Genomic DNA, 12,785 nt, shown 5'->3' on the forward strand with positions numbered 1-12,785 from the left:
ATAGTTTTACAGAACACTAAATTTATTTATGTAATTATCTAATTAGTAAAATGATCCTGAGCTTTTGTATCAAATCCTATAAATAAAAGCCTAATATGCTAAGTGCCTGGTCATCTATTCAACCAATCAAAGCATAATATGCTAATGATATGCTAAGGATGCTCAACCACTCATTATGACATACACTGACCACTAGGGGGCAGACACTACAACTGCTAGGTTAGCTTGCTGCTGGCAGATCTGGACTGAGCAAGAAGGGCTGGACACACCCTGGCCCTCCTGTGGTCCCTCCCTGGCTGGCCAACCTCCCAACATCCCTCCCTGGCCCCAACCATGCACCAGTGTGGTCCCTCAGCCTGGCCTGCACCCTCTCACAATCCAGGACCCCTCAGGGGATGTTGGTGAGCCAGTTTCAGCCCAATCCCGCAGGCCATCCCAAGGGATCCCACTAGTGCGTGATTTTGTGCACTGGGCCTCTAGTTTTATGTAACATGATGGCCTTCCATGCTTCCATATACCTTATTGTGGATGACATATTATAGTGATGAAACAAAATATGTCTAAAAGTAAAAACATCTAGGTATATAAACCTTTTTTCTAGTGATAAGTGCCTTTGAACCTGGGTATTATCATAGTATTTTCATTAGGCTATATTACATATTTGTTTAAAACTCTGTCTTCCAGGGGGGAAAAATTATAAGATTGAATCATCTTACTAAAGGTATTTCTTGCCCTGGCCAGATAGCTCAGTTAGTTGGAGTGCTATCCTTGTATACCAAAAGGTTTCAGGTTCCATTTTTGGTCAGGGCAACTGAGTGATGTTTCTCTCTCACATTGATGTTTCTTTATCTCTCCCTTTCTCTCTCTAAAATAAATAAACATATCTTTGGGTGGGAATTTTTTAAAAAAGTTTTAAGCCCTGGCTGGTAGCTCAATTGGTTAGAGCATTGTCCTGATATGCCAAGGTTGTGGGTTCAATCACAGGTTAGGGCACAACTAACAAATGCATAAATAAGTGGGACAACAAGTCAATGTTTCTCTTTCCATTCTTCTCTCTTTAAAATCAATAAATAAAAATTAAAACTGTTTCTTAAAAAAATAACTAAATTTCTATATTTGAATATTAAAGATATAAAAATTTACATAATTCATATCTCAAGGGATATTTGAATTCAGTGCCTTAGCAGTATTCTTGAAACAATTAACTTTTTTTTTCTTAGACAAGTATTTTTACCTTTTTATTATTTTAGAGAGGGAGGGAGGAATAGAAAGAGAAACATTGATGTGAGAGAAATACATCGATTCTCCCATAGGCTTCCCAACTGGACACTTGAACCTGCAAACTAAGTATGTGCCCTGACCAGGAACTGAACCTGTGACCTTCTGGTGTATGGGGGCAGTGCTCCAACCAACTGAGCCACACTGGCCAGGTGGAATGATTAACTTTTTTCTTAATAGTCTTAGGTATATATTTTTTGTACTTGAATATATTATAAGTAAAGGTGACATTTATTCTTTTTTAATTTAATTTTTATTTTGACTGAATTCAGAGAGGAAGGGAGTGGGAGAGGAAGAGAGAGAGATAGAAATATCAATGATGAGAGAGAATCATTGACTAGCTGCCTCATGCATGCTCCCCACTGGGGATCTAGCCTGCAACCCGGGCATCTGCCCTTGACCAGAATCAAACCTGGGACCCTTTAGTTTGTAGGCCAATGCTCTATCCACTGAGCCAAACTGGCTAAGTCTCTCTTATTTTTTAATTTTTAAATATATTTTAATGATTTTTTACAGAAAGGAAGGAGGAGGGATAGAGAGTTAGAAACATCAGATGAGAGATAAACATCAACAGCTGCCTCCTGCACACCCATTCCTGGGGATGTGCCTACAACCAAGATACATGCCCTTGACCGGAATTGAACCTGGGACCCTTCAGTCTGCAAGCTAATGCTCTATCCACTGAGCCAAACTGGTAGGGCTCTCTTATTTTTTTTAAAGAGAGAGAGACTGACTGACTGAAAATGGAACCCAAAACCTTTTGGTATATAGGAGGACACTCCAACCAACTTAGCCACCTGGCCAGGGCCTGACATTTACTCTTTTAAATTTTATTTATTTATTTATTGACGAGAGAGAGAGAGAGAGAGAGAGAGAGAGAGAGAGAGAGAGAGAGAGAGAGAGAGAGAGAGAGATTTGTTGTTCCACTTATTTATGCATTCACTGATTGATTCTTGTATGTGTCCTAACCAGAGATTGACCCTGCAACTTTGGTGTATCCGGACAATGCTTCAAGTAACTGAGCTATTTGGCCAGGGAAAATAAAATATATCTATCCCTGGCCGGTGGCTCAGTTGGTTGGAGCATCATCCTGTACACACAAGGGGGTCTCAGGTTCCATTCTGGCCAAGGGCACATGACTGGGTTGCAGGCTCGATCCCCAGTAGGGGGCATGCAGGAGGCAGCTGATCAATGATTACCTTTCATCATAAATGTTTCTATCTCTCTCTCCTTCTCCCTTCCTCTCTGAAATTAATAAAAAGAAATATATTTAAAAAACAAACCAGGGGGGAATTGTGGATGAGTGACACAGAGGCTGCTAGAGTCCTCTTAAAGGGCCTGCACACAGACTTACTCCCTCTGAACTTCAGTACCTGGGCAGCAGTTTGAAAGGAACCAGGGACATATAGGGAAGAACTAAATTGTCTGGCATCATGGCAAGAACTGGGGAATAGGGTGGGAGACAGCTTTCTACCAGACAAAAGTGCTGCAAGAGGTCATTATTCCTTTGTTGAGACCTCCCCACTACAGAGCAGACAGGTAGGCACCCATATCTGAGTCTCCATCAGCCTGGCTCACATTGTTTGCCCCACCCAACTTGCAGGTTCATCCAAGTTGTTTGCAGCGGCTTTTCCATATGAATGGCTTCTCCTGGCTCATGCTTCAGACTTTCTAAAATCTCTCAAATAAGCAGCAGCTAGCCTCAGCATGCCCTATTCATTTTGCTAAGTGGCCCCAGACCAGGTACTAGCAGCAGCCGGCCTTGGTTCACAGCTTGGCCTTTCCTTGGCACCTCTAAGCTCAACACAAGTGTTAATAATCTGTAGATCACTCTGTTGCTCATGCTGGGTGGCTCCAGGCAGGGTACAGGCAGTAGCTGACTCTGTACCTCACAGGAGGCCCTAGAGCTAACCCCAGTGGTCAGTTTCAGACCACACCAGATTACAACCCTACCACATCCACTATATTCATGAGTAACACACTCAGGAGTAGACTCAGGGAGTACCAAAGCCCCAATGAAGCATGTCCTACTCCATATGATTGGCTCCTTGTACAGCAGCTCTTCCACTGTCATCGCAGCTAGTCCTCACAGCTGACTGGCCTGGAGGTGACACCCTTTCAGCTCAGGTGATTGGGGAAGCTAAGCCACTGGGCCCTATAGGACACCTACTACACAGGGCCACTCTACCAATTCCAGGAGACATAACAGCTCTACATAATATATAAAAATAAATAGGGAAACAACCAAAATGAGAAGTTAAAAAAACATGTTTCAAATGAATGAACAGAAGAGAAATCTCCAGAAAAAGAACTAAATGAAATGGAAGCAAGAAAACTACCAGAATTAAAAAACAATGGTTATAAGGATGCTCAAGAAACTTAGTGAGAATGTCAAGAAACTTAGTGAGAAGTGAAAGAAACTTAGTGAAAACTGAAGTATGGTAGCAACCATACTTAGGTAAAAACTGCTGTTTGAATTTAACCCTGCTATTCTGGCTTCTGCACTCACTTACTTGCTTAAACAATAGGGTAGTTACCTCAGCTTCCAGATTGAAACCTGGAGGCTAAGGCAATTTTCCTGTGCCTGTGGCCCAGGACCACAGGAGATTGATTCCTATTGACTCAGTAGCTCCAGGAGTTGAAACTGCAGATAACCTTTAGAGATTAACTTTGCTCAGCTCTGCTTCTGTACTATCTGCTATCATAAGATAGGTCCTCATGCCAACGTCCAGCAGGATGTGGCTGGGAACAGCCTTGGGGAACAACCCTGCGGGCTGTTCCCAGCCTTTAGAATTTAGAATTTAGAATTTAGAACAAAGGAAAATTTTTGTGGTTTAGACCTTTTGTGGTTTAGACCTGGAATGGTGCAGTCATGAGTGTGGACTCCACCTGTGTGTGGTGCTCTTGTGGCTGTCCTGGCCAGTTCAATAAACTCTTGCCTGCTTTTTTTTTTTTTTAATCAATTAGCAGCCTCCAGTGGTCTTATTTTGACTCCAGGGTTCGACCCCATAACAAAAACATCAACAACATAAAAAAGAATCAATCAGAAATGAAGGATACATTAACTGAAATAAAAAAATAATTCACAGTAGAGGATGCTGAGAATCAAATCAGTGATTTGGAATAAGAGGAAACAAAAAACACCTAATCAGAACAGCAAAGAGAAAAAAGAACCCCAAAATATGAAGATAGTATAAGGATCTCTGAGACAACTTTAAGCATCCCAACATTTGTATCATGGGTGTACCAGAAGGAAAAGAGAGGGAGCAAGGAATTGAAAATCTATTTGAGGAAATAACAGGAAATTTCTTTTACCTGGTAAAAGAAATAGACTTACAAGCCCAGAAAAAACATAGAATCCTAATCAAGATGAACCCAAAGAGGCCCACACCAAGACATACAATAATTAGAAAGCCCAAGGTAAAAGACAAGAGAGAATCTTTTAAAAATATATATATATTTTATTGATTTTGTACAGAGAGGAAGGGAGAGAGATAGAGAGCTAGAGACATCGATGAGAGACATCAATCAGCTGCCTCTTGCACACCCTCCTACTGGGGATGTTCCCGCAACCAAGGTACATGCCCTTGACCGGAATCGAACCCGGGGCCTTTCAGTCCCCAAGCCGACATTCTATCCCTTGAGCCAAACAGGTTTCGGCAAGAGAGAATCTTAAAAACAGCAAGAGAAAAGCAATTAGTTACCTACAAGGGAGCACAACTGTCATGTGATTTCTCAACAGAAACTGCAGGCAAGAGAGAATAGCAAGGAATATTCAAAGTGATGAAAAGCAAAGACTTATAACCAAGACTACTCTACCCTGCAAAGCTATTATTTAGAATTGAAGGTCAGATAAAGAGCTTCCCAGACAAGAAAAAACTAAAGGAGTTAATTACCACCAAACCAGTATTATATGAAATGTCAAAGATCTTCTTTAAGAAGAAAAATAAAAAAATATGAACTATAAAATGGCAATAAATACATATCTATCAACAATTGAATCTAAAAATAAACAAACAAGCAGATCAGAAACAGACTCATAGAAACAGAGAACATTTTGATAGTTGCCAGATGGGAAGGGGATTGAGAGGATGGGTGAAAAAGGTGAAGGGATTCAGAAGTACAAATTAGTAATTATAGTGTAGCCATGAAGGTATAAAATACAGCATAGAGAATATATTCAATAATATTTTAATAACTGTGTATTGTTTCAGATGGGGATGCAATATTTTGGGATGATCACTTAATAAGTTTTATAATATCTAATCACTATGATATACACCTGAAACTAATATAATATTGTTTGTCAATTGTAACTGAAAGAAAAAAATGATGTAAAAAAAAACAACCAAGACTAGAATGAGTTATAGAGTTTTTGTTTTTTTAAGGATATATTTCATAAGCTCAACTGGCATGGCTCAGAGGTTGAGCATTGTGCTAAGAACCAGGAGGTCATGGTTCAATTTCTGGTCAGGACACATGCCTGGGTTGGGGCTCAATCCCTAGTAGGGGCCATGCAGGAGGAGCCAATCAATGATTCTCTCTTATCATTTATGTTTCTATCTCTCTCTCTCCTTCTCTGAAATCAATAATAATAATAATAATAATAATAATAATAATAATAATAATAAAAGAATATATTATGTGAGATGGCAATTACATGAAGTGATCTGAACAAAGGTACATAAACTTGAGAAAAACACACACTTTACATGGGTCCAAAGTTTTATTAGCATAACTAGATTCTCTAGAGCAAGAGTGGGGAATGTCCAGCCCATTGGTTAGTGGAAGGCCTATGAAATTATTTGGTCTGGTCCTGCCAAGGCATTAGGGGTGAGCTAATTAAATGTTTGACTAAATGTAGCAGGCTAATTGTTAAGTTGATAATTTTGTATGGTGCTTGAATGATGCTATAAATATCCAAATGGCACATGCCTGCTCTAGAGGATGAAGAGGTGGCTTTCCCCAGCTTACTCTATTCATAAATTATTGTGGTTCAATTTGTACTAAGCCTATGCTTTAACTAGCTATCTTCAGGTAAACACTCTTGCCTAGAAGAGGATTGTAATTCTGTTAGTATTAGAGCTAGCAGGGGAACTTTTAAAAATAGTTTTTTAAAATTTATTGATTTGAGAGAAAGATAGGGAGAGAGAGGGAGAGAGAGAGAGAGAGAGAGAGAGAGAGAGAGAGAGAGAGAGAGAGAGAGAATAGATAGGTAAATAAGTAGATAGGTAGGTAGGTAGGTAGATAGATAGATGGATAGATAGATAGATAGATAGATAGATAGATAGATAGATAGATAAACATCAACTTGTTCCACTCATCCATGCAGTCATTGGTTGACTCTTCTATCTATCCTGACTGAGGATCAATCCTTGGTGCATTGGGATGATGTGCTAACCAACTGAGCTTCCTTGGCAGGGCATGAGGAATTTGACATTAAAAATCTCAGTCAAGCCCTAACCAGTTTGACTCAATGGTCCCAGGTTCGATTCCAGTCAAGGGCATGTACCTTGGTTGCAGATACATCCTCAGTGGAGGGGGTGGTGCCAGAGGCAGCTGGTCGATGTTCCTCTCATCGATGTTTCTAGCTCTCTATCCCTCTCCCTTCCTCTCTGTAAAAAAAAAAAAAAAAAAAAAAAATAATAATAATAATAATAATTAATAAAATATATATATTTTTAAAATGAAGATATATTAAATAAATCTAGGTCAAACCTTGGCTTGTGTGGCTTAGTGGTTGGAGCATTGGCCTGCACACCAAAGGGGCATGGGTTCAATTTCCAGTCAAGGACATGTGCCGAGGTTTCAGGTTCTTTCCCCACCCTGGATTGGGGCAAATGCAGGAGGCATTCAGTTGATGTGTCTTGTTTCTTTCTCTTCCCCTCTTCCTTCCTCCCTTCCACTCTCTCCGAAAAGCAATGGGAAAAAAAATCTTCAGGTAAGGATTAACAAGCACAAAAATCTAGGTCAAGAATCTATAAGATGGAAAGAAATCTATAAGATGGATCTCATTAGAAAACTGAGGTACAGAGATATCACAACAAATTTGAATTTACAACTGGAAAAACAGGGGAAACATCGCCCTGAAGCACTGGAAGGCTGGCTAAGAGGAGATTCTACCATCTGAGAAGGGAAGAGAAGGGACACTGAACCTCAGGAACTGTGAAGGGGGGCTGGGGTGAGTGGGCAGGGATGACATTTTCACAGAGGGCCTAAGAGGATTCTGACACAGCTGGTTGATGTTTCTCTCTCATCGATGTTTCTAGCTCTCTATCCCTCTCTCCTCCTCTCTGTAAAAAATTAATAAAATATATTAAAAAAAAAAAAAAAAAAAAGCTAAAGGAGTTCATCACCACCAAACCAGAATTATATGAATTGCTGGTTCTTAGCACAATGCTCAACCTCTGAACCATGCCAGTTGAGCTTATGCAATATATCCTTTAGGAAGAGGAAGAAGATAAAGATAAAAATTATGAACAACAAATACGTAACTATCAACAAGTAAATCTAAAAACCAAGGGAATTAAAAAATCTGATGAATAATATTTTAACTGGCGAATATAATAGAATCACAGGTATGGAAGGGGTCTGGACTGACAATTCTCAGGGAAAAGGGGAGTTGGGGGTTTGGGAAGAGACTGAACAAAAAATGTGTACCTATGGATGAGGACAATTGGGGGTGGGAAAAGGGCAGAGGGTGGGTGGGAACCTGGTGGAGGGGAGCAATGGAGGGGAGAAAAAAGAGGAACATTTGTAATAATCTGAACAATAAAGATTTATTAAAAAAAAAAAAAAAAAAGAAAGAAACCGGAGGTACAGGGACTTAGGTCAAAACTATTTTGAAGAGTTTGTGAGCTTTAAGGTAGTAATATCTTTTCAGGGAGTATAGCATGTGAAGAACCCAACACTACATATCATGAACAAAGAGTAGAAAAAGTTATTTTGACTACTGTAAGAAGGACAATATAAAAATATTTACAGCTGAAACCAGTTTGGCTCAGTGGATAGAGCGTCGGCCTGCGGACTGAAAAGTCCCAGGTTTGATTTCATTCAAGGGCATGTACCTTGGTTGTGGGCACATCTCCAGTAGTGGGTGTGCAAGAGGCAGCTGATGGATGATTCTCTCTCATTGATGTTTCTACTCTCTATCCCTCTCTCTTCCTCTCTGTAAAAAATCAATAAAATATATTTTTAAAAAATTTACAAAAAAGGTTCAGACCCTAGCTGGTTTGGCTCAATAGGTAGAACGTTAGTATGTGGAATGAAGGGTCCTTGGTTTGATTCCAGTCAACAGCACATGCCTGGGTTGCAGGCTCGATCCCCAGTGTGGGGTGTGCAGGAGGCAGCCAATCAATGATTCTCTCTCATCATTGATGTTTCTCTCTCTCTCTCTCTCTCTCTCTCTCTCTCTCTCTCTCTCTCTCTCTCTCTCTCTCTCTCTCTCTCTCTCTCCTCCTTCTCCTCTCCCTTTCTCTCTGAAATCAATAATAAATAAACATTATTTTTAAAAGGTTCAGAATAAAGGAATATTTATAGGATGTTAAACATTAATCTGCAACCATATGAGGCCCCTTTGAGTTCCCAAAACCTTTGCTTTCTTCTTCTTTTGTTCTTGCTCATGTTTCTTCTGTTGCTTCTCCCTGGTCTGGAGACCAGGTTGTTTGTTTTCTTGTGGAAGCTAGCTCTGTTTACATGCTCATTCAGAGGTTTATTTCCTTTAGATTGTTCCCATGGTTTTAGCTTTCCTTTGTGTAGCTCATAGTTGAGGGGATGAGACATTTGCTTTGAGATCAAACATTGGTTTCCCATTGGAGACATGAATCTGTGCTACTTCAACAGCCAACTTAACTGGGGCAGTTAAGTGCAGCGGAATCTCCCTTTGTGGTCTTTAACTTGTTTGTCCCAAGCATAGCCTGGTGTGGTGTATTCCTAGATATGGTCACATGTGGAAAATTTTTGGTCAAAGTCGTGGTCAGTGAATGCTTATACTCATTATCTTTAGTAGCAGTTGAAAAACTGAGATTCATTTAATTGCTTGACTGAGCCCTTCATACACAAAGTACTCCCACCTCAGCGCCTGGCCTGGCCTTGTGAGCCAGAAGTATAAGCCATAGAGAGTCTTCCTTGGAGGTCATCTGAAGTTGCCATCACTTTCTTGGTGACAGACTAATTCTCCAGTTTGTTAAGTATTGATAAATTGTATTGTTCAAATGTTTCTTTTCCCCCCCACTTAATATATTGATTAATGGACTCCATTTTTAAACAAAACATTTTTATTGATTTCAGAGAGGAAAGGAGAGAAAGAGATGGAAACATTAATGATGATAGAGAATCATTAATCAGCTGCCTCCCACAGGCTCCCTACTGGGGATCAAGCCTGCAACCCTGGGCATGTGCCCTGACTAGGAATCAAACTGTGACCTCCTGGTCTAAAGTCGATGCTCAACCACTGGGCCACGCCGGTCCAGCAAGAGATCACTTGTTTTTATCTTTGAATGACTTTACTGGGAGTCAGGATTGCTATGGATAGTTCTGCACCCTTCTTGGCATGGATAGCTGGTTCCTCTCAGCTTGTCCATGCTGCTAATCTGTGTCTTCGTCTCCTCACAGAGGATGCAGAAATTTGACTTTCTTGCTTCCTGTTTCAGGTGGGCTTTTTTTTTTTTTAATTATTTATTGTTGAAAGTATTACATATGTCCCCACGTCCACACCCCCATTGTCAGATGGGCTTTCAAGACTTTTGACATGTCTCGTGTCTGCTCTCAAGTTAACCTGGAGGCCCAGACTCTTGGCCAAGTTCTGCAGGTCACTATACTTAAAGGAGTTTAGGTCCTCCAGGGAAGAGATGGTCATCCTGATCTGCAATCCAGGCAACCACTGCGCAGAGCATCCCCCTGCCTCTGCTGTGCAGCTCAGAAGTCTGGCGCCCTCTGTAGAACTTACTTTGAACAGACATTTATTGTTTGTCTCCTCCCTCCTTGTATCAGCTTCAGGAAGGCAGGGATGTTTGTCTGTTGTTCCCCCAGCAGATTCACCATCTTTTGTTGTTGTGGTTGTTGTTGTTGTAGTAGTAGCTGTTGTTAATCGTCACCTGAGGACATTTTTCCATTGCTTTTTTAGAGTGGAAAGGAGGAGGAGATACACACACTGAGAAACATCGATGTAATGTGAGAGACACACAGATTGGTTGACTCCCGCACCCTCCCCTACTGGAGCCAGAGATCGAGCTTACAACTGAGGTACATGCCCTTGACTGGAATCAAACCTGAGACCCTTCAGTCAGCGGGGCTGATGTTCTATAAGAGAGAGAGAGAGAGAGAGAGAGAGAGAGAGAGAGAGAGAGAGAGAGAGAGAGAGAGAGAGAGAGAGAGAGAGAGAGAGAGAGAGAGAAACATCAATAATGAGAAAGGACAACTGATCGCTGTCTTCGGAATGCCTCTTACTAGGGATCCAAGCCCTCAATCTGATCATGGAATTGAACCTGGGACCCTTCAGTTCAAAGGCCAATGCTCTATCCACTGAGCCAAATCAGCTAGGGTGCCGAGTCCTGTTACATTATTCCATTTTATAGATGAGGAAATTGGAGCATAGAGAGGGTCAGTTACCTACAAAGAGAGTCAAACTCAGGCAATCTGACTTTTGAGCTCACACTTTTAACCACAAGACAGCTGCAACTCTGATCAGCAGAAATTGTACTGTGTCTCTGATCTTCAACTTCACTCTTTCAAATCTGCATCTACTTTGAAGCAAGGGGTGCATTATTCCATGGTTGGAAATTCTCATACTCCCAAAAGAGGGTGAGAATCCATTCACTGCTGTAGCCCCAGCGAGAACACATAGTTGGTACACATTTGCTGAATCAATGAATGATTCTGAGAGATGCAGAGACTTGGAGACACCTAGATTATATGCACTAGGATTCTTTGGTTACCAGTAACAGACCTTATATTCGAACTAAGGTGGTATCTCAGATGAAAAATCCCAAGGAAGGACCCCGGCTGACCCAATCAGAACCAATCACTGACCAGGGGGTGGGATCACATGCAAAATGGCAGTTTCCAATTGGATCATGTGAACAGATCAGCAATTCACTTGAAAGAGGGGTGGTTCTACTGAGGTCACAGAGGGTCCCATGGGACGCTTCTCCCATGGGGCTGAGGGAGGAAGTCCTTGCTCTTGGTGAACTCATTGCCAGGCAATCTGAGTTTCCAGGTCATTTACCAGATAATTGCTTGCCTTTCTCCATTATCCACCTCTCGATCATGACAGATCATGATACATAAACCTGCTGTTCAAACAAACAAACAAACAAACACCATGCTGTTCCACTGCTATTAGCTCTAGAGTGATTTCCTATATAGTGATTCTCTCCATCCTGCTCATAGTTCTGTAAATAGCCTCTTTATTAGAATTTATCTTACTCAAGTTATCCTAATTTACTGACCCCCCATTTCTTTTTAAAAAAAATATATTTATTAATTTTTTACAGAGAGGAAGGGAGAAGGATAGAGAGCTAGAAACATCTATGGGAGAGAAACATCTATCAGCTGCCTCCTGCACACCCCCCCCCCCCCACTGGGGATGTGCCCGCATCCAAGGTACATGCCCTTGACCAGAATTGAACCTGGGACCCTTGAATCCGCAGGCTGACGCTCTATCCACTGAGCCAAACCGGTTTCTTTTTGGGCTATGATTGATGTAGCCAAGTCCACCTCAAGTCAGCATTAAGAGGTCCACCTAGTAGGCCAGGAGTGCAGCTCTTCAAACATCAGTGGCTCCACAGAACTTCTCCTTGGACACCCCCATTCTCTATGGCAGTTTTGTTACCATGGAGGGTTACAGCAAGCCATTAAAGGCCACCCAACTCAATCTGCTTTCTCACTTCAGCTGCTTTCTTCAAAATGTGGCCCATTCTTGGGGCACGTCCACATTTGGCATGTAAATGACAGCTAATTGGTTATACATATTTATTTCCACAGGGGAGTACTTCATAAGAATGTATTCTCAATGTTCAGTCCTGAGGGGTGGGGATATCTGGCCTGATCAGACAGCTAGCCTATAAGAAATGCCCTATTTTTAATAATGGAGATTTAGCCCTGGCCGGAATTGCTAAGTGGTTAGTTTTGGCCTGCATACCGAAGGGTCAAAGATTCAATCCTTGGGAGGCCCCCAATGTGTGTGTGTGCAACCTGTGCATGTGCCCTGACTAGGAATCAAATTGTGACCTTCTGATTCAGAGGTTGATGCTCAGCCATTGAGCCACACTGGCCAGGCACTGCATGGTCATTCTTATTTCAATTATCCTCCTTCACCTTTTGTTTCTTTTTTAGCTGGAACACTTTAAAAAAAATAATAAATCTTCACCAGAAGAGAAAAGAGAAGAGAGAGAGAGAGAGGGGGGGAGAGAGAGAGAGAGAGAGAGAGAGGATATTCCAGGCTCAGGATTGTTGTAAGGGCCACAGGAGTGTGAGAGGTGTGAGTGGTTTGACAACAAAATCCCAGA

The 12,785-nt window shown here is 41.4% G+C and overlaps 1 pseudogene; it reads right to left on the reverse strand.

The window, feature by feature from the left end:
- Positions 1-8,821: 8,821 nt before the first annotated feature.
- LOC118702264 lies at positions 8,822-9,537 on the reverse strand (annotated as a pseudogene).
- Between the last annotated feature and the right edge of the window lie 3,248 nt (positions 9,538-12,785).

Source organism: Pipistrellus kuhlii, unplaced genomic scaffold, assembly GCF_014108245.1.
Source record: "Pipistrellus kuhlii isolate mPipKuh1 unplaced genomic scaffold, mPipKuh1.p scaffold_m20_p_38, whole genome shotgun sequence".
Lineage (NCBI taxonomy): Eukaryota > Metazoa > Chordata > Mammalia > Chiroptera > Vespertilionidae > Pipistrellus > Pipistrellus kuhlii.